The sequence below is a fragment of the Accipiter gentilis genome, chromosome 6 (genome assembly GCF_929443795.1).
Source record: "Accipiter gentilis chromosome 6, bAccGen1.1, whole genome shotgun sequence".
NCBI lineage: Eukaryota > Metazoa > Chordata > Aves > Accipitriformes > Accipitridae > Astur > Astur gentilis.
In genome coordinates, this window is record NC_064885.1 from 20,014,944 (window position 1) to 20,041,708 (window position 26,765).

Sequence of the window (26,765 nt, forward strand, 5' to 3'; positions counted from 1 at the left end):
CTTTGAAGGGGGCACACGTGCCACGGCCACAGCGCTAGGCAAAGGTTTAGGGGTAGGTGATGTACAACCAGGGTGTCCTGGGGCACTGCAGCTACACACAGCTGGACCCCAAGAGTAATTCTGGACCTGCTGATTAATTTCTTTTTGTCCAACTGCAAGTATTTAAAACGTCCTCCAGCATATCTGCACTCCCCAGCAGTTCAGTCTAAATGTCTTTCAGTATGGAAAGGTCAATGTGGTCCTGCAATAATTCTTTGATTTTTCAGGACAACTATTTACAGTGTGTAGGAATTTCGTTAAAAGCAGGAATCTTCTCTTTAAATTTATATAGACTTTTCTGCTGGGGAGTTTTGAAACTTTGCAGTGGTCACTAAGCTGTTAGAAGCAGCTGCGCAAAGGGAGTGCTTTCCCTGGGGCAAGCTGTTGAGCAGTGATCTATTACAACCACTCCTCAATATTAGCTGTGCGGTGGCACTAATGCCATCGACAGAGTAAGCTCTGTCAGCAGCCACTGAACAGGAGGGGATGCTGTGTGTGTGGGGAATGCATAGGCAGGTTCCCAAGGTGCTCGCCAGGTGTGTGCTAAGTTGCAACTTCAGGAGTTTTTCATTGCCATCCCCAGCGGCCTTATCTTGTCCTCCCATGCCACTTTGCCACACTTCACTGCAGGATCCAAGGACCTTGTCCTCGTATGGCTGGGTTCAGTGGCACGCTTCCCTGCATAGCGTGTAGCATCTGCAGGGCTGGGCTTGCCTGAGGCTCAGGTGTCACCAGGGTGTGACAGAGGTGTCAGTAAGAGAGGGGTCTCTGGAAACGCAGCATCTGCCTGCATGCACTGCTCTGTTATGACATTTTCTTAAAATTAGGGGGCTAAATATGTGGCCATCTCTGGGAGCGGCACCAGGGGCTGCCAGGAAAGGGAGTCAGTGGAAATGTCTGTGTGTTTTATGGTCTATAAGCCTCTGTCACATAAGGTACCTTTGAAGTCTTATAACTGTAGAATGTCTAGCAGATAATACTCTTTACTGTACTAGAATCTGCAGTATTGCTGCATGCCTGGCAGGCTAGGAAATGTAGATAAATTGTGGTTTACGCACATGAAATGCTATACATCCCGCTGTGGTTCAGGTGTCATTTTTCTTGTAGGTAAATGGCAAAACAGCCTTAGGCCTCCTGCCAAACTGGGGCGTTCCTGCCATCAGCTGCACCAGAGGAGCCTCACTTTCAAGATGTGACACTCGCTACTCTGATAAATGACCGGTTCAAATAGGTCAAAATAAAAGAGTGAATTTCCCCAGAGCCTGGTGTTATTCACACCTAATAGTCATGGTATTGATGGGAACATCTGCAGACCAACCTCAGTATCTCAAATGACCCAGTTTCCCCTCTTTGGCTGCATTAAAATTAATTTGAGCCTCTGTTCCCCCAGATGAATTTAACCTTGGTGTCAGCAAAGCACTTTTTAGCTCAAGGTACCAAAGACGGGCACAAACTCACCACACACATCAAAGAGCATGAGGGCAAGAAGCCCATCCCATAAAACAGAGTGATAATTGTGGATTTTGGGGTTTTTTTACGAAGAGCTGAAGAGACTCTCAGCAGCTGTAAGTAAACGCCTGCATTTGCTGGGGTTACAATTGGGCAAACCTGCAGTTTCTGGTTCCCCCTCCCTGCACTACACCAGCCCTTGCCATCTCCTCAGCAGTGCAGCTCAGCTGCCACAGAGCTGGGCTTGCTCGCAGGAAAATCAACTCTTCTCAGCCCTGAAACCGCCCTGCCAACCCCTGCTTACACAAGCAGATCAAGATGGCAAAGCTTTATTAATTTGTGTGCATCCCCTAGGCAGGAGACATAAACCACAAAGGTTCACACACCATGAGTACCACAGCAGACTCCCGTTGGGTTGGAAATGCTGCACGGGTACTGATTCAACAAGACCCAGGGCTGTAAGCTCTGGCATTTCAAACTTTATAAGTACAGAGTGCTGGTTGCAAAGACCTATCCTAAAATATATAAAAAAATACAGCAAAAGCTCTGTCCTGGATGCCAGCGCTTTGGTGGGGCCGTTGGCTGCGGCAGGTAGGGCTCATTATGTGGCATTGCTTTAGGCAAGTGTACAACGCCAGGCGCTGCTCAGTGGTATGGCTGCTTGTGCCATGTTTTGACTCATGCCAGTCATGCCAGTGTTCTCAGAACTGGGGATTTTAAACCCCAAGTTGTTTTGGGCAGAAACAACTTTTATTGTGTATGTGTAGGACCTAAAAATAGCCCCAACTGGGTTTAGGACTTCATTTGCTCCTGCATTGGTACAGATGATTGCCTCCCTCTCAGGTATGGGCTGAACCTTTCCCTGGAGAACAGCTTGAGGCCATGGGAGCTGTAAGTACCCAAATGTCAAGAGGAAACATTGCTCTCACAAGGATCTGCCCACACACTGTGGGGCTAACCCAAATTTTGGAGAGGGTGCACTCTCACACTTAAAAACTCTGTCTAAGCTGCAAATGATGACACAAAGTTAAAAAATGACCTTTAGACACCTAGTTCAGACACTATTTTCCCCTGACTATAACCTTCTGGTGTCCTGCATTGTTATAGCATCCAACAGGATGATTAGAAAAATAGTAGTATTAATTCCCCACAGAGCTACTGCAAAATACAAGCGAAATGAAGATTGATTGCTGTTTAGAGGAAAAGCAATGCAATGATCCAAAATCAGGAAAGAAAATCAAGCAGAGATTTCCTGTGACAAAAGGTTTTCAATGAAATGAGTGTAACCAAGAGGAAGGGAAAGGAGGAACTTTTTGAATTCAGCACATAAGCAAGTTGAGCAAATAATTTCTTCCCTGTTCAAGCAGAGGACATAATTTTGCTTGAATTTACTGGCCCCAGGTATTTCTATACAAGGCTCTACGTCTGTCCAGCTGTTAAAGTGTCACTCTGGATTTATGCTAGTGTAAGAGGGAACAAAATACAGCCTGCATTTGGTGTGAGGTGCATGAATTTGGAAATGTCAAAGGGAAAAGTGTGCTTGGAATAGTCCTGGAAGAGAGGGTTTCTCTCAGAGTGGTGGTTTCTGCTGGGGAGAGCAGTCCCCTGCCTTTGAGCCTGTGCATTAACCTTTAGCAGTAGTAAAAGGAAGCAATCCTCCTTTGATGGTGGGAAAAAAAGATGAACGGATGCAGGGGCTGTGGGGCAGCAGGTCACAGCGGTGTAGGGTGGGAGGGCTTGGGCCAGGGTTGGTGCTGGAGGTGCCTGTCACAGCTTTTCCATCCTGCTGTGCCCAGAGCCCCCTTCCATCCTTGCCCTGGTTTATTTGCTGCTGCTGGCTCCTTGGCACAGGGCATGGGCTTGCTCACACTGAAGGAAACCCTGTCTGTGTGGCTGGTGCCCCTTCAGCAGTGTGCTGAGCCCATGCAGTATACCCTGCCACGTGTCACTGCTGAGGGCCAGCTCACTGAATATACACACAGGTTTACATTGCTAAGGTAGACAGGTATGTGCTCACAGCCACATAGGACCAATGTCCTTCTTCCTACAGTGACTAAGGGTTATGGGCACACTAATAGTAACTGTGTTTTAGCAGCCCAGAGTTTCAATAAAACCAATTTATAACTCTGCCACCTTGTAGCAAGTTAGAAAATTGCTTTAAAAATTAATGTAATGTAATCCGTGCAGAATTATCTCCTGTACCTGCAAGTTTTTAAACCTAAGGAGGCAAAAAATAAATACATCTGACTTTTTGTTGTATGCCTTCTGGCAATATGTCAGCAGAAGAGTTTGATTTTTCCTTGACCTTTTACTTCAGGGAGGAGAGGAGATCTACTAGATGAGAGGTTTCATCTGTGTGTGAGACATACTCTACTGTGCTCAAGGCCATGGTGAGTAGAGTAACGGCACATCTTAGTCAAAATGCCAAAAAGATACTGATTCAGTGAAATGAATATAGCATGTTTGAGGGACTGTTGGAAAGAACAGTCACATCAGCAATTTGCAGCAGCACACATGTCCCCAGAGGTTCCTGCTGCAGCATGACCCAAAGGTTCACAAGTTTGCTCTCTATGAAGTATTGCATTAGAAGGTGAATTTTAAGGATGCATTTTAGACAGTGCTAGCATCAGATTTGCTGAGAAACCTCAGGTTTCGGGTGGGGATTTCTCATGAGATTCTACAGGTGCAGCAGTGTTGACGTCAGCAGCAGATGGAGACTCTCAGCAAGTAACGCCAAAATGTTATCTCATGAATGGTTAGTACTAATCTGCTAACACAGGCCCATCGCTGGGAGAGATGTGGAGTGCTTTAACCCATCTCAGATCTCTTGAAGCAACTAGACAAGTGCTAGCAGAGTCAGTCACATCACTATGTTTCAGTGACAGGCCCTGCTGAATAAGAAAGTCAGGAGATACCAGTGATGTTTCCTGAGGACCAACCTCCCACAGGAGGGCTTTTCTTTTCCAAAAACACCAATACTTTGATAAATGAGCATTTTAAACTGTTAAAAGTATATAAACCATTAAAAACAGGGAGAGGTAAAGGGGAGAGGGGAACCCAAATAAAAGGCTGTTGTGACTATTACAGCAAAACTTTGGCAGGTCTAGAAGTCACTCGACTAACACCAAGTGCAACCCTGCCCTGAATAGGCAGAAGATGGCATTGAAGTCGTAAGAAGGTCTGTGTTTGTTTATCTGCAGGCTCAGGGTCCATATCACTAGCATCTGGAAAATTCATTGTGGTCAGATCTTTGCACAAAGTTGCTGTGGAAACATTTGCTGCCTTCCTGAGTAGGAAGCTATGGTGACAGGCTATCACACAGAAGAAATGTAATGGAGCAAAGCAGACAAAACCCCAGCCACCAAATAAACTTCGTAGTTAAATAGGGTCCAGCACAACTTCATGGGTTTCTTGGGTTTGCCTTCCTCATGCACTCCCTGATGCCCACAGCACGCTGTTCTGCACAGCCCTGTGCTTGCTCTGTGGTGATGAGGGCTGCGAAGGAGAGCAGCCACCACCACTGGATGGTGTCTTTTTGGCCAAATTTCCTGCCCATGTTTTGTTTCTAGACAACATGGAGGTCTTCAAGTGGGAGGCCCACGGAGGGCATGTGTATGCTTGCAAAGCTGTCCGATTTTCAGGGCTTGGGACAAAAGGCTGTTTGTGGCACAATATCAGGGGTTTTTCATGCCACATTGAATTCTCACCGGTAATGAGTAGCTGGATAACACAGAGTAAATAAGCAATTAAGTAAGAGTGATAAATGCAAATCAGTGGCTCTCTGTGGGTGTGCTGCTTTCAGCTCTGCTCCCTCACACGTGTTTTAACTGTGAGATGCTGAAAGCCAAGATGCCCAAGCTCAAAATTAAACTCCAGTGGCAGAGTCTGGAGCTGAACTTCTCAAACCACATTTTCCTTGCTTTGTGTCCATGAAGGGGGAAATAGGCCCATCTCCCAGAGCCTGTGCTCATTGGCCAAGTTCACCTTCTTTCTTTGCTCTTCTGTGTTATTCTCTGACCATAATATGCCAGCACAGCTCCAGAAAAAGGAAATGTTGACATTTATAGATATGCTTATACGCTTCTCTGTCCTGAAAAGCAAGCAAACATGAACAACTTAATCTTTTAAGGTAAAAGGAAGACCTGCAAAAGTTACTAATCAATCCAATCCCTGATGTACTACATTTTCTATAAATGCACAGACAGGTCTATAGCTCACACCACCCAGCAGGCTCAGGGTAGCATCATTTGTTTTAAATCTTGTTATTCCAATTGCACAGTTTAATTATATTGAATGCTTGGTAGCATACACAGGAAGGAAAACCCCATTTGTAATCTTTAGCTGGTGTGTCCTCTGGCCCCAGTACTTTGGAGCTGTATAATGTTATTGACGGATCTGGTGTATCTCTGGTAGGAAACAAACAAGTATTTAGCCACTTAATCCTTGATGAGACATTGATCTTCACTGGGACAGGTGCTTACAGTGTTCATGTGGTGTAATGTTCATGCAGGAGGGATAAACACCATGCCTAAGTCCTTCAGCACAGTTCTGTCACATCCACCTTCTGCTGCCAGCTCCCTTGGTTAGGTGGGCACAGCTTATGTCTCACATATGGTTTGGAAACGGATGGTGTGCTTGAGCCCACACATGACTTCACGTGTTGGGTTTTGTAGTGACACTGGTAGGAAGACTGGTACAGATCACCTATGGTGTTTGGGGGATCAGGTGGAGATCACCACCCAGTGATTCCTCCATGCCAGTCTGCCCTGGTAGCAGGGGCTGTGGCTGACTGCTGGTGCTTCAGGGATCCGCCACCAAATGCTCTTCGCTGGGTTTCCACCTCCCATTTGGTGCAGCGTGTTGAGGATGCCAGCCCAAGCACTGCTGAGCAGCGGTGGCAGTGGGTAGGCAGCAGCCTGTGTGGTGCTGTGACACGGATGCTTTGTCAGCCAACATTGCCGTATCACTAACAAGGCTGCCATGTTGTATTATTTAATGCAGTTCTGCAATTTTTTGCTTATCTATCTGCTACCTTCCTGCACATGGCTCACCTCTCCAGCAGCAACATGGGTGGTTTTTCTGGTATGCAGTAATGAAGAAGAGATTAAAATATAACTCCTTGGCACTAGAAATCTGCATAATCTCCCTCTCTAGAATCAGTTAGCTCCTTGGCCTTCTGAAAATATTGAATCAAAGGGTAAATGAGCTATTCCTAAATTTTCATTTATTAAACTGTATTCCTAAATTTGTTTTCCATTTCAGGAAATGGAAACAGAATAGATGAAACAGCAGCTTTTTTTGGTACACAGGCATCATCACCTTTCATGACCAATGCAAGATGGTGTCACAACCCAGACTGAACAGACCAGGGAGTCGTGTTTAATTCAAAATTCCCTCGGGCTAAATTAAGATGAAACAACACCAATCAGTTAAACATTTTATTTATGACAGAAGCAAACTGAACTGGGGAGTCGTGGTAGTAGGTGGCAGGGTTTCTCAGGAACAACAGTAATTGGCATAAGACTACTTCTGTAAACCATGTAACCCAGGGTAACCATATACATCAATTCAGGGAATAAGGAGAACCCTCCCATTGAGTCATAAGGTTCGGGGCAGACCCCCTTGCTTTCTAGACTCCTCCTCAGAGAAGGGCCTAGGGGCGGCTGGATCCACTCTTAGTCTCAGACTTGGTCAATAGTTTTATGTCTTAAAGAGATGAGGTATAGGGATTGTGGAAAAGGAAAGAGAGAAGAAGACAGAGAGAGAAAGATTTCACTGGTCCTGGGTCCAGCATTGGTTCAGTCAGCTGAGGGGTCCAGTTCCAGTGGGCTTGTGCACATGGGGCTTCAGTTTGTGTCCTTTTATCATCCTTGCCCCTCCTTTGGGCAGGCACCCGAACTTGTCAGGCTAATGAGCAGTTTGTGAGCCTTTGGGCTTGGGGGTCATTTGTGGAGTAACTTCTCCTTCCCTGCAGACATGGCCATTGTTGATCTTTGTATCCGAACAGCTTATCAGAACAGGGAGCTGTGCACCCTCCAGCATGCCCTCCCCCTCCTGTTGCTGATGTCTGAGCTGACAGGCTTTTCACCTTGGTTCCTTGCTGTGCAGGGTTTGTCTTTAAGCAGAACTTGCCCCACCACAGTGTTTGAGACATTAACTCTTTCAGTCTCTCACAGATGGATTTGAATCTAATTTGTTTTCTCTCCTTTGCAGTCATTGCTAGTTCTTAAATGATGGGATAATTTTCCTTCTGAAAAATGCATGTTTATGGAACATTCTTCCCTGCTGTACTTCTGTGAACCCTCTGACTGCTTTTCCGTCTCTGGCCTCCTGCAGCAAAAGTTTCGCAGTTTAATGCTGTATTGGGTGTATTGGGTCTGTATAGCAGCGTATGGTCATTTGTCTGTAAAGGCAGGAACATCTGAGGACATTGGACCCTAAGTAAGTGGTGACTTTGAAAATGAGAAAATGGCCCCGTATCATTAGCTTTTGACTTTTTTTTTATGATCTCTCTATCTGTTCCATTTTGTGTGCCTATGGGTACACAGTGCACTGTTAGCTCATAGTCTTGAGCAGTGCTGTGCTGGAGCCACCAACCACCTCAGTACCCAAGAAGGCTAATGGTGTGCTGATGTGCCGGTGTGCTGGTGTGCCACCCTTGTACCTGGGATGAGGCAGCAGCGCGTGTGGTGCCTTTAACACTCGCAGGTACTACACTGCAGAAGTGAATGCTCCTCCTAGTCTGAAGGTGCCTCCTCTTCTCCTAGAAATGAGGAGGCTAACTACAGGCAAATTACAGAGCAGTTGGTGAAAGCAGAGGATAAACCAATTTGTTCTCCTGGGAGCAGGACAAGGTCAGGTGAGCACATGTTAAAATTACCAGGCTTACCTCCACTCTCCTCTGTTCCTTCCCATTAGCAAATATAAATATTTGTGTGTGTGTGGCTTGTGGTTGAGTGAAAGAGATAAAAAATCTGCTGGAGCTCTTGAAACATGTCCACTCCAGTGCAGGGTGCTCAGAAACAAAATGGTTCTTATATTTCCATAACAGCAAAAGGAGGTTTTTTCCAGCTCACAAAATCAATGATGTGAGTCTATAGCATCAATATTAACAAGGCTGAATAGGCTGGCACTAATGATACGTCCAGTATGTGTGCAGGTCATACTTAAAATTCATTCAAAACAGAAGCACCTGTATGATATATTTCTACAGCATTGTACAAGTGAGGTACTACTGCAGCCAGCCCTTGAATAAAGCACGGCTGGCTTTACAAACAATGCTATCCTTACATCATCTTTGTTTTCTTTCTCCTTGGACATGTGAATGTAAATTGTAAATAAATTAAGCTTTGAATTTGGAATTTTAATAAAGGTGAAGACTTTCCATATCCAAAGGATTGCACAGCAAAGTGACTTTTCAAATTGATAATGTAGGAAAGAAATGCTCATGGTTGAGGGGTGGGAAGGAGAAGAACAACCCAGGTGAAGGGGTTTTTTGCCTTGCTGCCGTGGAAAAGGTGGTACCTTCAAAGGTCACCCCAGCTGTCTTGTGAAGGTTTGCAGCATCCCCTGTAGGCGTTGCCCCCGTTTCACACCACAATCAAAACCACATCATCTAGTCCTGCTTAATGTACTACATTTTAGCAAAACACAAACAGATGTAATTTGTGTTAGTTTAGCATCCTCCAGCGCTAAGATTCAGTGGAAGACTGGTGAAAAATGCCAGGAAAATATACAGGTCCTCAGGAGGACCTGGCATGCACAGCCTTCTGTCTTCCTTGGAGGACCAAATCCCTGTGACCAGGCTAGACACTCCACTTGCAGGCAGGTGCCACTGGCCTTACTGGCACAGACCTACCAGCTCCCAGTGCTGTTTGGCTGCCACCAGCCAAGAGGTCCCCTCCTGCCATGTCTTTGTGTCCCCTGGCCACTTCCAACCTTTGTGCAGGGTGGAGCACATCAGTCCTGACCGTATGGCCAGCCTGTCTCCATCTCTGTCCCCTCAACCATGGTCTTCTCCGCCAGCCACCTCACCCTCCTGGCCCACAACCCTCTTTGGGGCTCTTTCCTAGGCCACCACCTCCAAATTAGCTGCTTCTCACCTGCACTTCCAACCGTGAAACACCCATCCTTCCCTTCACCCTCCTCCATGGGCTGAGTTCAATCTCCTTCTAGTGCTGGCACTGTCAGCCACCACCTTCTTAATCCCCACTGCCAACTGCAGCTTCATGCATGCTCATGGTAGCACACAAGGCTGCACCAACACCATGACAGCCACCATCTCTGGAGAGGCTCATATCCTCCTCTACTTGCCAAAGGCTGTACCCTGCAACACAAAACTGCAGATGCTGCCACCCAGCACAGGGCTGGTAGGGTCTGTCTCCTGGAGGACACCCTGCTCTCCCCAGCCCGTGAGGGGGGCAGAGCTCCTGGACAGGAGGCAGTGCATGTGAGTCCAGCCAGGGAATGGATCCCACCACACCTACCTCAGCCGGTCCTTGGGGTTCAGTGCTAGAACAGGTGACCCATGACATCTTGCTGTCTCCATCTGAGGGGGTCACCAAACCATGTGGGAGCCACTTAGGGCTTTCTGTCACACCTAGTGGAGGCTGGGTAGTCTGTCCTGCTGGCAGCAAGGCCAGCAAGAGGTGCATGTCCCTTCACAGCTTGATTTTGGACTGCAGCACCAACTCCGTCTCTGTCTCTCAGAGACAGAAGGATACATACTCAGCCGTCTTGTCTCTCAACTGTCCTCCTAAGACCTGCTCATGGATGACAGAGCTTGGATGGACCCTGCTGACAGCTTGCTCAATGATCACTTAGACTATGGGCAGGGTTTCTTCCACAGCCTGCCTCAAACTGTGTTCAGGCTCCCCCAGGGAGACCTCTGTACCCTATAGGCAGCAGGACAGGTGCCCACCACATGAGCCACACCATCCTACAGGAGCTCCCTGGCCCCTACCATGCAGTCAGACAACCGCAGCTGTGTGTAGGTGGGCGAGAGGCATGTGACCTGAGTCACCACTCACCCCTGTCCCGCCTTGCACAGCAGGGCTCATCATTGACCTCGCACCTCACAGTGATTGTGGGCGCCACCATCATAGAGACAGCCAACGCCAAGGGCTTTGCTTTCCCTGCAAACACAGGGAGCAGGAGAAACCGAAGCTCTTGTGCCCACCTTGCCATGGAGGGGACCTCTCTGGGAGTGATGGATGGTGGGCACAGCTGCCTTGGGAAATAGAGCAGTGTCAGTATGCATGGGGGCAACCTGCTCTCTGCAGCCTGGTTTCACTTGCCTAGCACTGAGTGAGACAGCAGGATATGTTTGCACAAGTGTGTATGTGGCAGCCTGGATGTTTCCTATGACCCACTAGACACTTTTCAACACAATAATTTGCTGTGCTGCCAGTCCGAAGTACTGCCTTGGGAAGGCTTATGTTGGCATCAGGGGCACATTTGACAGTCTTGAGACAGAAGTCCCCTTACACAAAGGCATTTGTGTCTGTTTAAGTGACAGGTAGGTTTGGAAAGTGAGCTGAGCTGTGATAAAGAGGAGCAGGAGGATGAGATGAGACACACCAGGGTGGTAGCACTGCATACGTGTGCCATGGCAAACCTGATCTAAAACACCTTCATAACTGCCTAGTGTGTTTCACATAGGAGTTCTGCCTCAGCATGGCAAAGGCCACACTCAGCCCCTTCCACTACTCTTGCAATGCTGTCTGTGCATCCCCCTGCCCAGCACCCTGCCTGTGGGGCCACCCTGGCAGCTCATGCAGGCAGTGCATGGGGCTAAGCTGCCACCTTGCACTGCCGCATGGCAGCACCCAGTGCTGCCACCTTTTCCCACCCTGGTGCCCCACTGTTGCACAACTCCCCCTGCAACAGGGTGTGCAAGAGCCACTCTGCAGGGGTGCAGGGGTTTGACAGGCTCCGACTCCCTGGCTCTGCCTGGGTGACAGCTCACCTGCAGAGCCATGATGGGGGAACAGCCTCTCTCCACAGTGGGTGTCTGGCCCCGTTGTGGTGGGGCCATGGGCGCAGGTCCCCAGCAGCAGGCTCTCAGAAAGGCACAGTCTGGCTCCCAGACCTGACAGCTGCATTTCCACAGAGCTGACACTTGTGTGACTCATCTCGATGTTGTCTCACACTCTGCAGACACACACACACTTGTCAACAAGTCTCCCTTGGAAGGGAAAGCACCATGCTTTAATGGTTTCCACTGCAGCGTTTCCATCATGCCACACCATCAGACACTGAAGCATCCTGCCACCCTGAAGTATCACCCCTTGCAAAGCCCCAGGGAGGTATTTGCTCCCTTCCCCACTGGTCTGTGGCTTTTGTCCACTTAGCATTTCAGAGTTCAAAACCTTGTCTACCCATTTGGAAGATGGGTGTCCCTGCCTTTCTGCTTCCCCTCAGTCAGTGCATCCACTCTGCAGCTTCAAGGGGCTGCAGCAAGCACACTCACTCAGTGCAGTGTTTCTATTTGAAACTGCTCCTGTCCCAGCTACTGCACCCAGATTTTTGTATAGCAGCATGAAGAGGTGGAGCTGGCATCTTCTGTAGGAAAGCTTAGCCTGCTCCTTTTATTTTCCCTACTGCTGCTCTTCTCTCCTTTTACAGCCAGGTCTGCATGTGAGCTGGCACTCACGGTGTGCTCTTCCCTTTAACACTGCTGACTTACTCAAATGTCACCCCTAACTTCAGGAAAGGCAGGAAGGTGCATCCAAAGAACTCCAGGACAGTCAGTCTCACCTTGATCCCCGGGAAAGAGATGGATGAAATCCTCTTGGAAACGATTTAAAAGCATACTGAGGACAAGAAGGTGATTGGATTTACAAAATCACGCCTGACCAACTTGATAGCTGCCTCTAAAGAGATGACTTTGCTTGGTGGATAAAGTGAGAGCAGTGGAGGTTGTTTATCTCAACTTTAGTGTTGAAAGCCTTACTGTCTCCCTTAATACATGCAGAGACAGACTGATGAAGCATGGGCTAGATAAACGGACAATGAGGTGGACTGAGAACTGGCTCAACTGCCAAGCTCCAAGGTACGAAGTCCAGCTGGAGGCCAGTCCCTAGTGGAGTCCCTTGGAGGTCAAGACTGGGGCAAATAATGAAGATGCCAAACAATAATGGCCTGGCGCAAGGACAGAGTGCACCCTCATCAAGTTTGCAGATCATATAAAACCGAGGAGAGTGGCTGATATACCAGGGGGTTGTGCCACTGTTCAGAGGCACCTTGACAGGCTGGAGAAATGGACTGACAGGAACCTCATGAGGTTCAACAAGAGGAAGTGCAAAGTTCTGCACCTGAGGAGGAACAACTCCAGGCACTAGTACAGGCTGGGGCTGACCAGCTGGGAAGCAGCTTTGCAGAGAAGGACCTAGAATCCTGGCTGCAGAGAAGGACCTGGAATCCTGGTGGAAACCAAGCCGACCGTGAGCCGGCAATGCACTGTTGCAGCAAAGGCAGGCAACAGCATCCTGGGCTGCATTAGCATGAACATTGCCAGCAGGTCAAGGGAGGTGATCCTTCCCCTCTACCTAGCACTGGCGAGACACATCTGCACTGCTGTGTCCAGTGCAAGAAAGACATGGACTTGCTGAAGCAGGTCCAGGGAAGGGCCACAAAGATGATCAAGTGACTGGAGCATCTCTCATATGAGGAGAGGCTGAAAGAGCTGGGACTGTTCAGCCTGGAAAAAAGAAGACTCGCAAGGATCTTATCCATGTGTATAAACACCCAATGGGAGGGAGTAAAGAAGATGGAGCCCTTCTCAGCAATGATACTGAGAGGACAAGAGGCAATGAGCACAAACTGAAATACAGTAAAGTCCATTTAAACTTAAGAAAAAATGTTTACTCTCAGGGTGATCAAACACTGGAAGAGGCTACCCAGAGAATTTGTGGAGATATCCTTGGTGATATTCAAAACCAGACTGGACATGGCCCCGGGCAATGGGCACTGAGCAAGGGGTTGGAATAAACCTCAAGAAGTCCCTTCCAACCTCAACCACTTTCTGAACAAGGCCATCATCCTGGGCTCTCAGGCAAAAATAAAGCATCAGCCTCTGTTTAGGAAATGCAGCTGCAGCTACCACAGGCAAACAGCTCCTGCAATCTTTGTGGGTCTCTTCACACATGTCTTTTTCCTGGCCTCAAACACCTGCAGTGACGCTCCAGTCCCTCTTCCGTGCTGTGACCCAAAGAACCACCTCAGTGTTTCAGAACAGCACGCTTCCCTTCTCTCTTCCGCCACAGCACCTCACAAATGCCAGATGGTATCTGAGGGTCTTATCAGCATGTAGTTCAGAGACATTTTACATGGCTCCTACCTTATGCATTGATGGTTTGTCCTCCATGACAGTCAAACCTGGGAGCTTTGGATGCTTGGTTGCCTCCTGAGGGCTGTGATCAGCACACACATCTCTGTGGTTATAGGGTGGCTGCAGGGTGCATAAGCCTTGTAGTGGAGCAGAGCCAGTGGGTCTTATCTTCAGGACCTTGTCAGGTCCTCTACCCTGCATAGCCTTGCTGGACAGCTGTGCTGCAGCACTTCCTCTGCTTGAAGCCACCTAGTGCCTCCTGAGCCAGGGACACCTGGGCCATGTCAGCATCCTGCCACCCTTCACTCACCACACTAGTGCCTGCATGCTCTCACCCCCAAGCTTGAGCCAGCAGGCTTCTCTTCTCTCACAGATCATACAGCCAGAAGAGTACCCATCGTGCTTTTGTATGAGCAGCCAAACACTATTAGCATCACCGCAATGAAGAATTGTTACTGCTGGTCAGGTACTAAGGGTAAGCGGGCAGCGAGATAATTTCCCACTAGCTCTATTGCACACTGATTATCAACACCAATTAAATAGCCCATCACTGAGTCCTTTGGGGCTTACAGCTCGCTCTCTCCCCCCCCCCCCCCCCCCCCCCACTTCTGTCAATGCAGGGTCTGACAAGTGAGGCTCTTTGCCACCCATGTGAGGTGCCAAGGCCTTGGTTCAGTCACTAGCCTGAAGCACCCAGGTGCTTTGGCTGTACCTGTGCTCAAACAAGAGTGCAGGCTGGAGCCCTGCTGCTGGCCCCATCATGGCCATCTCCTGCTCCATCCCTGCCCCAGGTACCAAACCCATCCCAACAGTCCGTTTGGGTGCAGCAGTCTCCATCTGAGGAGGGTTGTGGAGACTTTTTCCAGCCTAGAGACAGCCTACACTACCTGCCAAACTGCTCAGTGTGCCCACCTCCCTGCCCAGACCTGTGCAAGCATGACTTAATTTAGCACTCATCTGGAGGGCCCTGCACCTCCAGCTCCATAGGGTGATTTAATACCAGATATCACACCTCCCTGTCCTTGCTTAGCTTAGGTTTCAGCACAGCATTTCAAATCCATAGTTGCTGAGTACCACTGATAGCCGTCAAACATGCCATTTTAGAAAGTGCTGACTGATGAGGTGCTAGACCTCACTGGAAAGTATTGCCACCATTTATTTGGGCAGCAGATTGACATTCAAGACCAAACTGAAGTAAAATCTTCTATGCAGGAGGAGGAGGTGCTATAGAAACCCTCAAGTACTAGTGAGCTGTTGGTGCTAGGCACCTGCCCTGCACAGGCAGTCCATGCCTGTCCTCCAGCCCCACTGGCTGGCCCCACTCCTCCTGGCCAGGATGTGTGGCTACATAACTCTCACATGCCCTGCCTCCCGTGGGACCCACTCCTGATTTTGTGGCATTAAACCTACAGGTAACATCACTTTATTTCATTCTCTCTTGCTCTCTCTGAACTGCTGGTCAGGGTCCTGCTGTGGCTGGGAGGAGGCAGAGGAGGCTTAGGCATCCGGTTTCTGCAGGGCAGTGCAGTCCTGTGATGCAGAGGTGCATGCAGTAGATTGTGACTTCTGAGCCTTTCGGTTTCTGTTCTTATTCCAAGGTATTCTCCAGGTACTGCACCTGGAAGGTCATGGCTTATTACTTTCTAACAGCAGCTGGGAACTGGAAGCTAAATTCATCCAACATGGGAAACAAGTGATTCCAAAAGATTTCTTTTTTGTATAAGTGAACACTTGCACCCCCTTCCAGGGTCTTTCAAACCAGTTCTGTGGTTAGGGCAAGTACATTACAGTTTTTGAGGGATGCAGTGATAGAGAAGTCTGAAAGTACACAAGTTTCAAAAAAAGAAAAGAAAAAATGAAAAATGCTGTGCTTTAGATCACTGAGTTTGAGAGAGCTGTGAACAACAGCAAGGTCAGAACAGGCAGTTTCCAGATTTCTTTATGCTATTTGGAAACAGAGAGGAAAAGCCCCCCTCTTAAGTGCTGTGGCAGGGCCCTTACCTAGGGCTCTTCTGCAACAGAGGCAGTTTGTCTGCTCACTCTTTCTGTCTGTGCTTCCCTCCCAGGTCAGCTCACTGCCCAGGGCCTGGCCAGCAGTGCCTGTGGTTACATTAACACCCATGAAGTACTGCCCTGGTCGAGCCTATTCTCATACCCGTGCAGCATATTTATTAAATCTTTGCTGACAAATACCCATTCAATTTATAGGAATGTTGGTGAAAATCAGGGCAGTTGCCATGGAGGTGGCAGTTTTGAATGCAGTTGAGGCAGAAGATGCTGTGCTGTTCCTCACACTTCCCACCCCATTTCCTTCTTCCTCTCCCTCTACTCACTTCTGGGTCCCTTCCCTCACCCACCATGGCTCTGGTGCTGTCCTTAGTCATTTCACCCACCACATTCACCCTTCACCCCTATGATACCTGCTCACTTCCGAGCTCTCCCCACAAGGAAGGAGAAGAATTTTACACACAAGACTCCCCCTTCAGTGCAGCTGCTTCCCCACAGGTATTCCACTGGGAAAAACACTGGATGGTTGCCACCGCAGTGCTACTGTGACACCCACTGTGCCTTCAGCCTCTGCCTTGCTTCTCTTCCTCCAAGCTCTCTGTTAAGTGTCTGGAAGAAACCTGCTACTTCTTGAGCTGCTGGAGGAAATGAGCCCAGCTCTGGCCTTCCGCCCCAGCTGGTCACCAGCTTCCATGATGGGGGACAGCTGCTGACCATCTCTCCCCAGTCTATGGTGGTGGGAAAGCAGGACACACTCCATGATACTGGTGACCTTGTCCATCAAGCCCCAGCCTGTTCCTGGTCCTGCAGCAGCAGCAAGACACTGTTTTACAGCCATCTCCATCCTTTTCTCACAGCCATAGGTTGCTGCCTAGCCTCTCTGATGCTGCAGCCATCTCATCTACCCCACCTTAAGCATTTCCAGCAGCCACAGGATACACTAGCTTATCACACTGCATCTCTAAAGGTATTTTGTGCTCAGCCATACCCTATCTGTGCTACGTGGCCTGCTTTAAAACCCTCTGCTCATTTCCTCCCTCGTCCTCCTCCCAGCCTCTGGGCTGCCTCATGGCCTGGAGCACTTCGCTGATACTGGGAACTGCACTTGGTACACATCTCCAGCTCCAAAGGCAGTGTCCACCAGAGCCCTTTCACACTGCAGAGCACACCAGAGTGGTTTGCCTGCACTGTACTTCAGCACAGAGCCTGCTGCTGGCGTTGTAGACCAGAGCAAATGAAAAGCAACCTGGGCATCAGCCGTGCCAGCAAAGACATCTGCCGCATTCAGTTAGTAAGCATAATGATGTGGCAACTTCAGCCCGTGATCCAAGGTGTTTCCCTGCTGCTACTTACTACAGTTCAGAGAGTTTTTCCTTGGGTGACAGCTGTCAGCTTCCTTCCAGGGTACAGGCAGCAAGCTTCTGTTGGGAAACCCAGACCTGTGCACACAAGAACTGGAAGAGAGCTCTACAAAGGAGTCTGCTAGTGCCCAAGACACTTATATATCCCCCCAGCAACTGAGTTATTTGTGTGTTTATCACTTACTTCAGAACTGAAGTCTGATTTTGCAGGCAGTGCCCTCACCAACTGACCACAAGGTCTGCATTGCTTGCTAAAGCAAATAACTGCTTAACCAGGCAAGCTCAGTCATGGTGTCCCCTCCCATATCTCTGAAAGCTGTAGGATTTCACCAGATCCCTCATCACTCTCCCATTAGAGCGGTTAAAAAAACCTTATTTTAAATTAAAAGGTTAAATTCTTTCCAAAGTGCATCTAGATGCAAGCAGAAGTTCAGTGACATATACACAGAATCATCAGTTCAGAGAATGGTTCCGAGTGCACATCACATAAAGCCACTTTGCACAGGATGGGGTCTGAAGAAAGCTGATTTTTATCAGCCCATAAACTCACACTCTTCACACAACCAATACTCTTGTGAAACATCTAGTAGCCAGTATGACAGAGGCTCAGTATCTACTACTTACAACTCATGGATTTCCCAGGGTGGCAGGATGCCTGCCTTGAGCAGGAACCATCTAATGTAGCCCTTAATGGCAAGTGCCTTGTTTTGCACTGGTGTTTCCTCTTTCAGGTGCGTCTTTCTGGTTTACATCTGCAGAATCGTACTCTCTCCTGGAATGAATGGGCTTAAAATCAGGTTAATCCTTCCACCCCCTCATTCCCTTCCCAAGGAAGTGGAGAGCACATGCCTCACTCACTCCCTTAGGGTTTCAAGCACGCCTTTGGGATGCAGGAACTCAGATTCACCTCTGTTTTCTTCAGCTTGGAGCAGGAGCTCCAGGTTTGCAAGGCAGCCCAAAGGCTCAGAAACCTGCCCAATTAGAGCCAGAGCATGAGGATGCCTACCAAGTAACATCTGCATGCCCTTGGAGCCCTTCATGCCCCTAGTCTGTCTCCCAAGCCAGCAGAACTAGTAGAAGAGCTTCTGCTCATAGGTTGCACTGGTCTTTAGCTTTGGTTGCGGCAATCTCTGCCTAGTCCAAAACCAAGCTAAGGGTAATTTCACCTTGTTTGCACAGCCTGTCTTAAGGAATTAGTGTCCACATTGCCACAGGATGTCCCCGTTATCTATGGGGGCTCTTCTAATTGCTCTTCTGCACCCCCATTCAAGATCCCCCTATTTAATAAAAGCTCTTTGCCATGTCGTATTGGAAGTGTACCTTGAGATATTTACACATAAACTGAGTAAACAAACAAAACTTGACAAAGGATGCATCCCAGTTACAGGCTGACTGAGAAAGCCAGCTTTGTAGACTCAAATTCACATTCATAACAAAGTAAATATTTACTTAAATACCCTTTTTTAAAGGAGCCATGCATCTGTTAAGAGGTAGGAGGAAAGTCTTACCATGTCTTTTCCCATTTCAGGTCTCAGAATATCATACAACATCTACACATCAGGACAATGAATGTGTCCAACAACTGCAGTGTCACAAATCTAGAAGTGTATCACCATGTTCGTCTCCTTGAATTTGTTCTGTATAACCTCATTTTCTTTTTTGGAGCACTATTTAATGCCATCGCCCTCTGGGTGTTCTTCTGCAAGATAAAAAAGTGGACAGAAACCAAGGTGTATGTAATCAATTTAGTCTTTGCAGACTGCTTCGTCATCTGTACCTTGCCTTCCATGGCTTATTTGCTCTAGAATAAGTCAGCCCGAGATGAAGTCTGCCAGTTTATAGAAGAAATGTATTTTATCAATATGGTAGTGAGCATCTACACAATTTTATTTATTTCCATTGATCGATACATTGCTATAAAGCACCCCTTGAAAGCCAGGACCTTCAGGTCTCCATCAAAGGCTGCCCTTCTCTGTGGGCTTCTGTGGGTCTCCATGATAATCGGTGCCACCTTACAGCTTTGGCAGAGACATGCCACTCTCTGATTTCAGAAGGACACCACCGCACCCACTACTCTGGGTCTGCTTTCCATTTTCTTCATTTTTACTCTTCCATTAGGAATCTTGACTTTTTGCTCCATGGAAGTAATCAGGAACCTTAAGAAACATCTGAACACAAATTCACCAGAGGAGAAATTAATCCAGAAAGCTGTTCACATTATTTATGCAGATCTGATTGTATTTCTAATATGTTTTCTGCCAGCCTACCTTGGGGTACTTGGCAGGTTCATAATGGAGAGAATCGGAGCTACCTGTTTCCTGCTCCAGGTTATGAAGAACTTCTCCTCCGTGATGAGGTGTATTGCCACATCCAACTGCTGCCTGGATAGCATCTGCTACTACTTTGTGACCAAGGAGTTCCATGAAGCCCTTCTATTGCCCAAATCCAGCACTGAAAAAACAGATCAAATCCACCCCTCACAGACACACACTTGCTAAAGGAAGGGGGGTGGGGGCAGGGGGAACAAAACCCACCAAACCCAAAAATCCCACCACAACTCTGTAATATCAAGAGAAGATATACCTTCAGCATTACAGGGATAACTATTGCTCTTTCTCTCTAGGGACATCTTTGTTAGGTTTAGCATTACTAAGTTACTTGCGATTTATACTCTATGTTTCTATTAAACAAATGAGTGATTTCACAGAGATGTGTAAAAGTCTGTATGTAATCACTGGTCATTAACATGTCTCCATTCCACCTTCCAGCACCTACTTGTTACTCATACAGGAAGACAGGTGACCCATGTATGTCTCCCTGGTTTAGTTAATTTTGCAGCTAAAGTCACAGAATCATAGAATCATTTAGGTTGGAAAACACCTTTAAGATCATTGAGTCCAACCGTCAACCTTGCACACTAAACCATGTTCTGAAGTGCCTTGTCTACATGCTTTTTGAAATACCTCCAGGGATGGTGACTCAACCACTTCCCTGGGCACCCCGTTCCAATCCCTGACAACCCTTTCAGTAAAGAAATTTTTCCTAATATCCAATCTAAACCTCCCCTGCCACAACTGGAAGCCATTTCCTCTCATCCTATCTCCAGCCACCTGACAGAAGAGACCAGCACCTACCTCACTACAACCCCCTTTCAGGTAATTGTAGAGAGCGATAAGGTCTCCCCTCAGCCTCCTTTTCTCCAGACTAAACAACCCCAGCTCCCTCAGCCGCTCCTCATAAGACTTGTGCTCCAGGCCCCTCAACAACTTGGTTGCCCTTCTCTGGACACGCTTCAGCACCTCCATGTCTTTCCTGTAGTGAGGGGCCTAAAACTGAACACAGTACTCAAGGTGCAGCCTCACCAGTGCCAAGTACAGGGGAACAATCACCTCCCTGCTCCTTCTGGCCACACTATTTCTGATGCAGGCCAGGATGCCGCTGGCCTTCTTGGCCACCTGGGCACACTGCTGGCTCATATTCAGCTGGCTGTCAACGAGCACCCCCAGGTCTTTCTCTGCCGGGCAGCTTTCCAGCCACTCTTCCCCAAGCCTGTAGCGCTGCATGGGCTTGCCGTGACCAAAGTACAGGACCCAGCACTTGGCCTTGTTGAACTTCATACAATTGGCCTCAGCCCATCAATCCAGCCTGTCCAGACCTCTCTGTAGAGCCTCCCTACCCCCAAGCAGATCAACCCTGCCTCCCAACTTGGTGTCACCTGCAAACTTGCTGAGGGTGCACTCACTCCCCTCATCCAAATCATTGATAAAGATATTAAACAGAACAGGGCCCAACACCGAGCCCTGGGGAACACCACTTGTGACCTGCCGCCAACTGGATTTCACCCCATTCACCACAACCCTCTGGGCTTGTCCATCCAGCCAGTTTTTCACCCAGTGAAGAGTACACTTATCCAGGCCATGAGATGCCAGTTTCTCAAGGAGTATGCCGTGAGAGACAGTGTCAAAGGCCTTGCTGAAGTCAAGGAAGATAACATCCACAGCCTTTCCCTCATCCACTAGGTGGGTCACCTGGTCATAGAAGGAAATCAGGTTGGTCAAGCAAGACCTGCCTTTTGTAAACCCATGCTGACTGGGCCTGATCCCCTGCTTGTCCTGGTCTTGCCACATGAGAGCTCTCAAGACAAACCGTTCCATAATCTCCCCCGGTACCGAGGTCAGGCTGACAGGCCTGTAGTTCCCCAGATCCTCCCTCCGACCCTTCTTATAAATGGGAGTCACACTGACAAGCCTCCAGTGCTCTGGGACCTCCCCTGTTGACCAGGAACGCTGATAGATGATAGAGAGTGGCTTGGCAAGGACCTCTGCCAGTTCCCTCAGTACTCTTGGATGGATCCCATCAGGTCCCGTAGACTTCTGGGAGTCCAGATGGCGTAGCAGGTCCCTAACTATTTCCTCCTGGATTAAGGGGGGTACGTTATGCTCTTCATCCTTACCTTCCAGCTCAAGGGGTGGAATACCCTGGGGATAACTGGACTCACTACTAAAGACTGACGCAAAGAAGGCATTTAGTACCTCGGCCTTTTCCTCATCACTGGTTGCTACGTTCCCTTCTGTATCCGTTAAAGGAAAGATATTCTCCTTGGGATTCTTTTTACTGTTAACATATTTGCAAAAACATTTTTTGTTGTCCCTTACAATAGTGGCCAGATTTAGTTCTAGCTGAGCTTTTGCCTTTCTAATTTTCTCTCTGTATGATCTAACAAGATCCCTGTACTCCTCCCAAGTTGCCCGCCCTTTCCTCCAGAGATGATAAACTCTCCTTTTTTTCTTGAGTCCTAGCAAAAGCTCCCAGTTTAGCCAGGCCTCAGCAGTTCGACTTGCGGCACATGGGAATAGCCTGGTCCTCAGCCATTAAGATTTCCTTCTTAAAGAATGTCCGTCCCTCCTGGACCCCTTTGCCCTTCAGGACCATCTCCCAAGGGACTCTCTCAACCAGTGCCTTGAAGAGGCCAAAGTTTGCCCTCTGGAAGTCCATAGCAGTGGTTTTGCCGACCACCTTCCTTGCCTCACCAAGAATTGAAAATTCTATCATTTCATGGTCGCTAAGCCCAAGACGGGCTCCAACCACCACACCTCCCACCAGTCCTTCTCTGTTCGTAAACAACAGATCTAGCAAGGCTCCTCCCCTGGTTGGCTCACCCACCAGCTGTGTCAGGAAGTTATCTTCCACACACCCCAGGAACCTCCTGGATTGTTTACTCACTGCTGTGTTGTATTTCCAGCAGATGTCTGGCAAGTTGAAGTCCCCCACGAGGACAAGGGCACACGATTCTGAGACTACTGCCAGCCGCTTGTAGAACGATTCATCCGTCTCTTCAACCTGGTCGGGCGGTCTATAACAGGCTCCCAGCACAATATCTGCCTTATCGGCCTTCCCTCTCATCCTCACCCATAAGCACTCCACCTTGTCATGAGAATCGTGTAGCTCTGTACAGTCAAAACATTCCCTAACATAGAAAGCCACCCCACCACCTCTTCTACCTTGCCTACCCCTTCTGAAGAGCTTGTAGCCATCCACTGCAGCACTCCAGTCACGGGAGTCGTCCCACCATGTTTCCGTGACGGCAACTGAGTCATATCTATCCTGCTGCACGATGGCTTCCGGCTCCTCCTGTTTATTGCCCATGCTGCGTGCGTTGGCATAGATGCATTTGAGCTGCGTTATCGAATCCACCCCTAACATCGGCATGCTGCCCCCAGGCTCATGTCTGGTGCACCTAGTTTTATCCCTTACCCCCTTCGAACCTAGTTTAAAGCCCTTTCTATGAGCCCTGCCATCTCACGAGCAAGGATTCTCTTACCCCTTTGAGATAGCTGGACACCACCTGTCGCTAGCAAGCCTGGTGCTGTGTAAACCTCCCCATGATCAAAAAATCCAAAACTCCACCGATGGCACCGGCCTCTGAGCCACGTATTAACCAGGTGTGTTTCCCTGCCACTGAAGGGATTCAGGAAAACACTGCCTGTGCTCCCAGTCTTCCTACTAATCCTCCCAGTGCCCTGAAATCCCTTTTGATTGCCTTTGGATTTCTCTCTGCAATCTCATCACTGCCAACCCGCACAACCAGCAACGGGTAATAATCAGAGGTCCGAACCAGACCAGGGAGTTTCCTGGTAATGTCTTTTACCCGGGCCCCAGGGAGGCAGCAGACCTCCCTGTGGGACGGGTCAGGTCTGCATATTGGGCCCTCCGTCTCCCTCCAAAGGGAGTCGCCTACGACAATCACCCTCCTTTTTCTTTTTTCAGAGGACGTGAGGATGCGTGGGGCTGCCCGACTGGGCCTAGGCACCTCCCTAGATAGGACTTCGCCTACCCCCTGATCTCCACTGGCCTGGTCCTCAAGTTCCAGAGCCCCATACCTGTTGTGTAGGGGGCAACTGGTCCACACGTTCCGGAGCCCCATACCTGTTGTGTAGGGGGCAACTGGTCCACAAGTTCCGGAGCCCCATACCTGTTGCGTAGGGGGCAACTGGGAAGGTGAGGGAGACCGGGAGCGGATTCGCCTGCCTCCCCAAGCAGGGACCTGTATCCATTCCCCTCCATCTCTTAGGTCCCCTCCTGCCTGGTGGCAGGAGGGTAGGGGAACCTCCGCTTCTTGCGCGGCCTCCACCTGCTGCCTCTGCCTCAGGGATGGTAGGGTGTGGGCCCACCAATCTCTCTCCCTCTCACGCTCCCTGACACTCCACAACCTTTCCACCTCCTCCTTCAGCTCTACCACCCGGCTGAGCAGATCACCTCACCCAAGAGGTGTCCCCGCTGCCCCCCGCCATTTGTGATAGACTCAGGCACTCCCTGCAGCCAGAGACCTGGACAGCCGCACGTTTACGTGGGACCGCTGTCTGCGTTGCCATAGCTTTCCTAACAACGGCTTTCCCCCGAGTGGCAACCATCCCTGGGTCTCCCTCTGGGCCGACGCCCACCGCTTGAGTAGCCTTCTGGAGCTGGGAAGAGCGGGGGCTGCGCCCTACCTGCGCGAACTGCCGCCCTTTCTGACGCCGGCGCTCCTCAGGGCCGTTCCAATCTCCCGCGGTTGCCCCTGGCAACGCCTCTCTCGCGAGAGCCGCCGGCTCTGGCCGGTCCCTCCGCTCCGCCCCGGCGCTCCTGGGGCTCGGGAGCCCCCCGGTCCGCCTCAGTCTCAGTCTAGCGCTCAGCCGCCGGCCCAGCGCTGGCGCTGCTGCTGGCCTCGCCGGTGACTGAATGCTGCTGACCGTTACGCCGCGTTGGAAACCTCAGCAGACATTTAAGTAGACCTTGCTGATACTTGCTGATGCTGTTCATTAGATAGCAGTAGGACACAAGTACACCAATAAATAGTTACAGCCTTGATAACGCCTATCAGTAGCAAACTGCAAATCATTTAGGCCAGGGAGGGGGAACTAGCGGCTGGGGTGCCAATATAACTTGAACTTATGTCAGATAACCTGGCAATAACCTGAAAAAAAATGTCACGTGGTTTTGACCCTGTGTCATTACTGGCTATGATTAAGGTGTGCTTTAATGTGTGACTCACCAGAAGCATTTGAAAGGCATGCCCAGCCCTCACTACAGGGGAGGTTTCCCATTCCTAAATTAGATGACAGTGACAGTTTTGACTCTCCCTTTTTTTTATCCTAAGCTAGTCTCTCTGAGGAATAGTATTGATCCCTATAAGTATTCATGAGAAGCTCAGTGCCATCTGAGCGGCACGTGCATGACTGAGTAGAAATCTGCGGTTAGATCTTTGAGGTGAAGATAATCCTAAATGCTCTAAACATTGAGGTCAAGTAATTTTCATTATGTGCTTTGTTTATGTTGTCAAGATGTGAGTTTAACAGCAGTTAACACTGCTGATGAAAGTTCAGCTGAGGAAGTTGACTCAGTCCCCTGGACTAACTTGAGCTGTTCCCTGCAGTCACAGTAATCATGGGGCCTAGAGGGGCTCTGAGCCGTCTTCACTGACCCCGACAGACCCCGTCCTCAGCAAGAGTCCTGAAAGGCTGTTCACAAACACTGCCTTGGCAGTCAGCTGCCTTCACTAAGTACCCCTTTTGGCAGGACTTGAATATTCACACTGGGAGCCTGGGTAAGGGAACAGCACAGTAGCTACTACAGTGGCTGTATCACCATCATGATGCAGTGACAAACAGCGTAGAATAATATTCATATGCCAGTGTCCCAAAGGCCATCGCATGTGTAAGCCTGAGGTTAGCTGAAGCCTTCAAAGATTTTAACCACTCCATTTCTGGAAAGGAGAGAGGGACTGATGACGGCAAGAAAGTTTCTAGTGGTGGAGAAAGCTTTTAATTGGGAACCATAAAGCCTTTAAAATGCAGAAGGTAAATACTAGAACAAACCAAAGTTGTGGTGGCGTTTGGTTGGTTGGTTTTATGAAGCCACGCTCTGGGGGCTTGATTTATGGGTATTGAACACCCGGGGTTTGGTTTGCTGAGAGTGGAGTTTCATTTCTGTGCTAGTCTTCACACTGACACTTTTTTTTTTTTTTTTAGCATGCTATTTTTTTGCCTTTTGAATGCCAGTAGTAGACTGAACATAACCACCTCTGACTCTGAGAAAAAGATTTAAGAGGGAAAACTCACTTAACTCAGAGTTTCTCAGCCAAAATCCTGGAGTGGGTAAGCAACTCCTTTACTCTGAGGAAGCTGGAGTAAAACATGAAATCTTTACACTGCCGAAATTTGTGCCTTAAAAACTAAATACAGGATTGAAAAAGCTCTTGAACTGAATTAGGCTTGAGGCTATTTTTATTTATTTTTAAGAAGAGAGAAAACAGAGCATTTTAAATAAAATGCCAGTTTTGCACAATTAAATCCCAAATTAGAATTGGCCATGAATAGCATCAGAAGATACTCTGCTGTAAAGACAGAGAGAGAATTCAGAATGTAGACCTTCCCGTGGAGAGGATAAAGGCAGAATTTTCTAATGTATTATTTAACGCTTGTTATGTAGTGCATTAAGCAGTTACTGAGAGGAAAGCTTTTAAAAACCAACAGCCTCTCTGATAGCATTAAATCTTACCTTAGATTTTTGGTTAAGTCAATATTAAGAAAATAAACGAATTAATACAGTTCAGTCTGCCCGATTTATAGACACCAATCAAGTTACAATGCTGGACATGGCCAACTGAAAGAGAGGAATAGATTTACCTGAGGGAGGTCTTAATTTAATCAGCTGGTCCCAGAGAGCTGAAGTCAGCAGGCTGGGGTGATATAAGAGGCAGCAGAGAAATAGTGCCTTTACTGCAGTCGAAAAGGAGAATGACAGTGATGGAAAGGAGTCTAGGCAGTGTCAGAACACACCTATTTCCGTGATTTATTCTTAATTTACTTTAATGACAGTCTGAAGGTTGTCCATTTTTCTTTAAGTGTCCTCAGAATACTGATATTTTCTAAACATTTAGAGCATGCTTTTTCTCCCCCTCATTTTTGTTAGCTCCATTGCAAGTTGGAATTGAAGAGGCCCTATGTCCACATTTTGCCCTAATGAATTTTGAGCACAGTGTCAGATTACCCTTTTCCCACTGCATAGCTTGCCACCCAGTGTCCCTTCTCTGCGGTCAC

At 48.5% G+C, this 26,765-nt stretch overlaps 1 pseudogene; it reads left to right on the forward strand.

The window, feature by feature from the left end:
• Positions 1 to 19,835, forward strand: part of LOC126039277 (G-protein coupled receptor 35-like) — a 37,957-nt pseudogene extending 18,122 nt beyond the window's left edge.
• Positions 19,836 to 26,765: the final 6,930 nt, after the last annotated feature.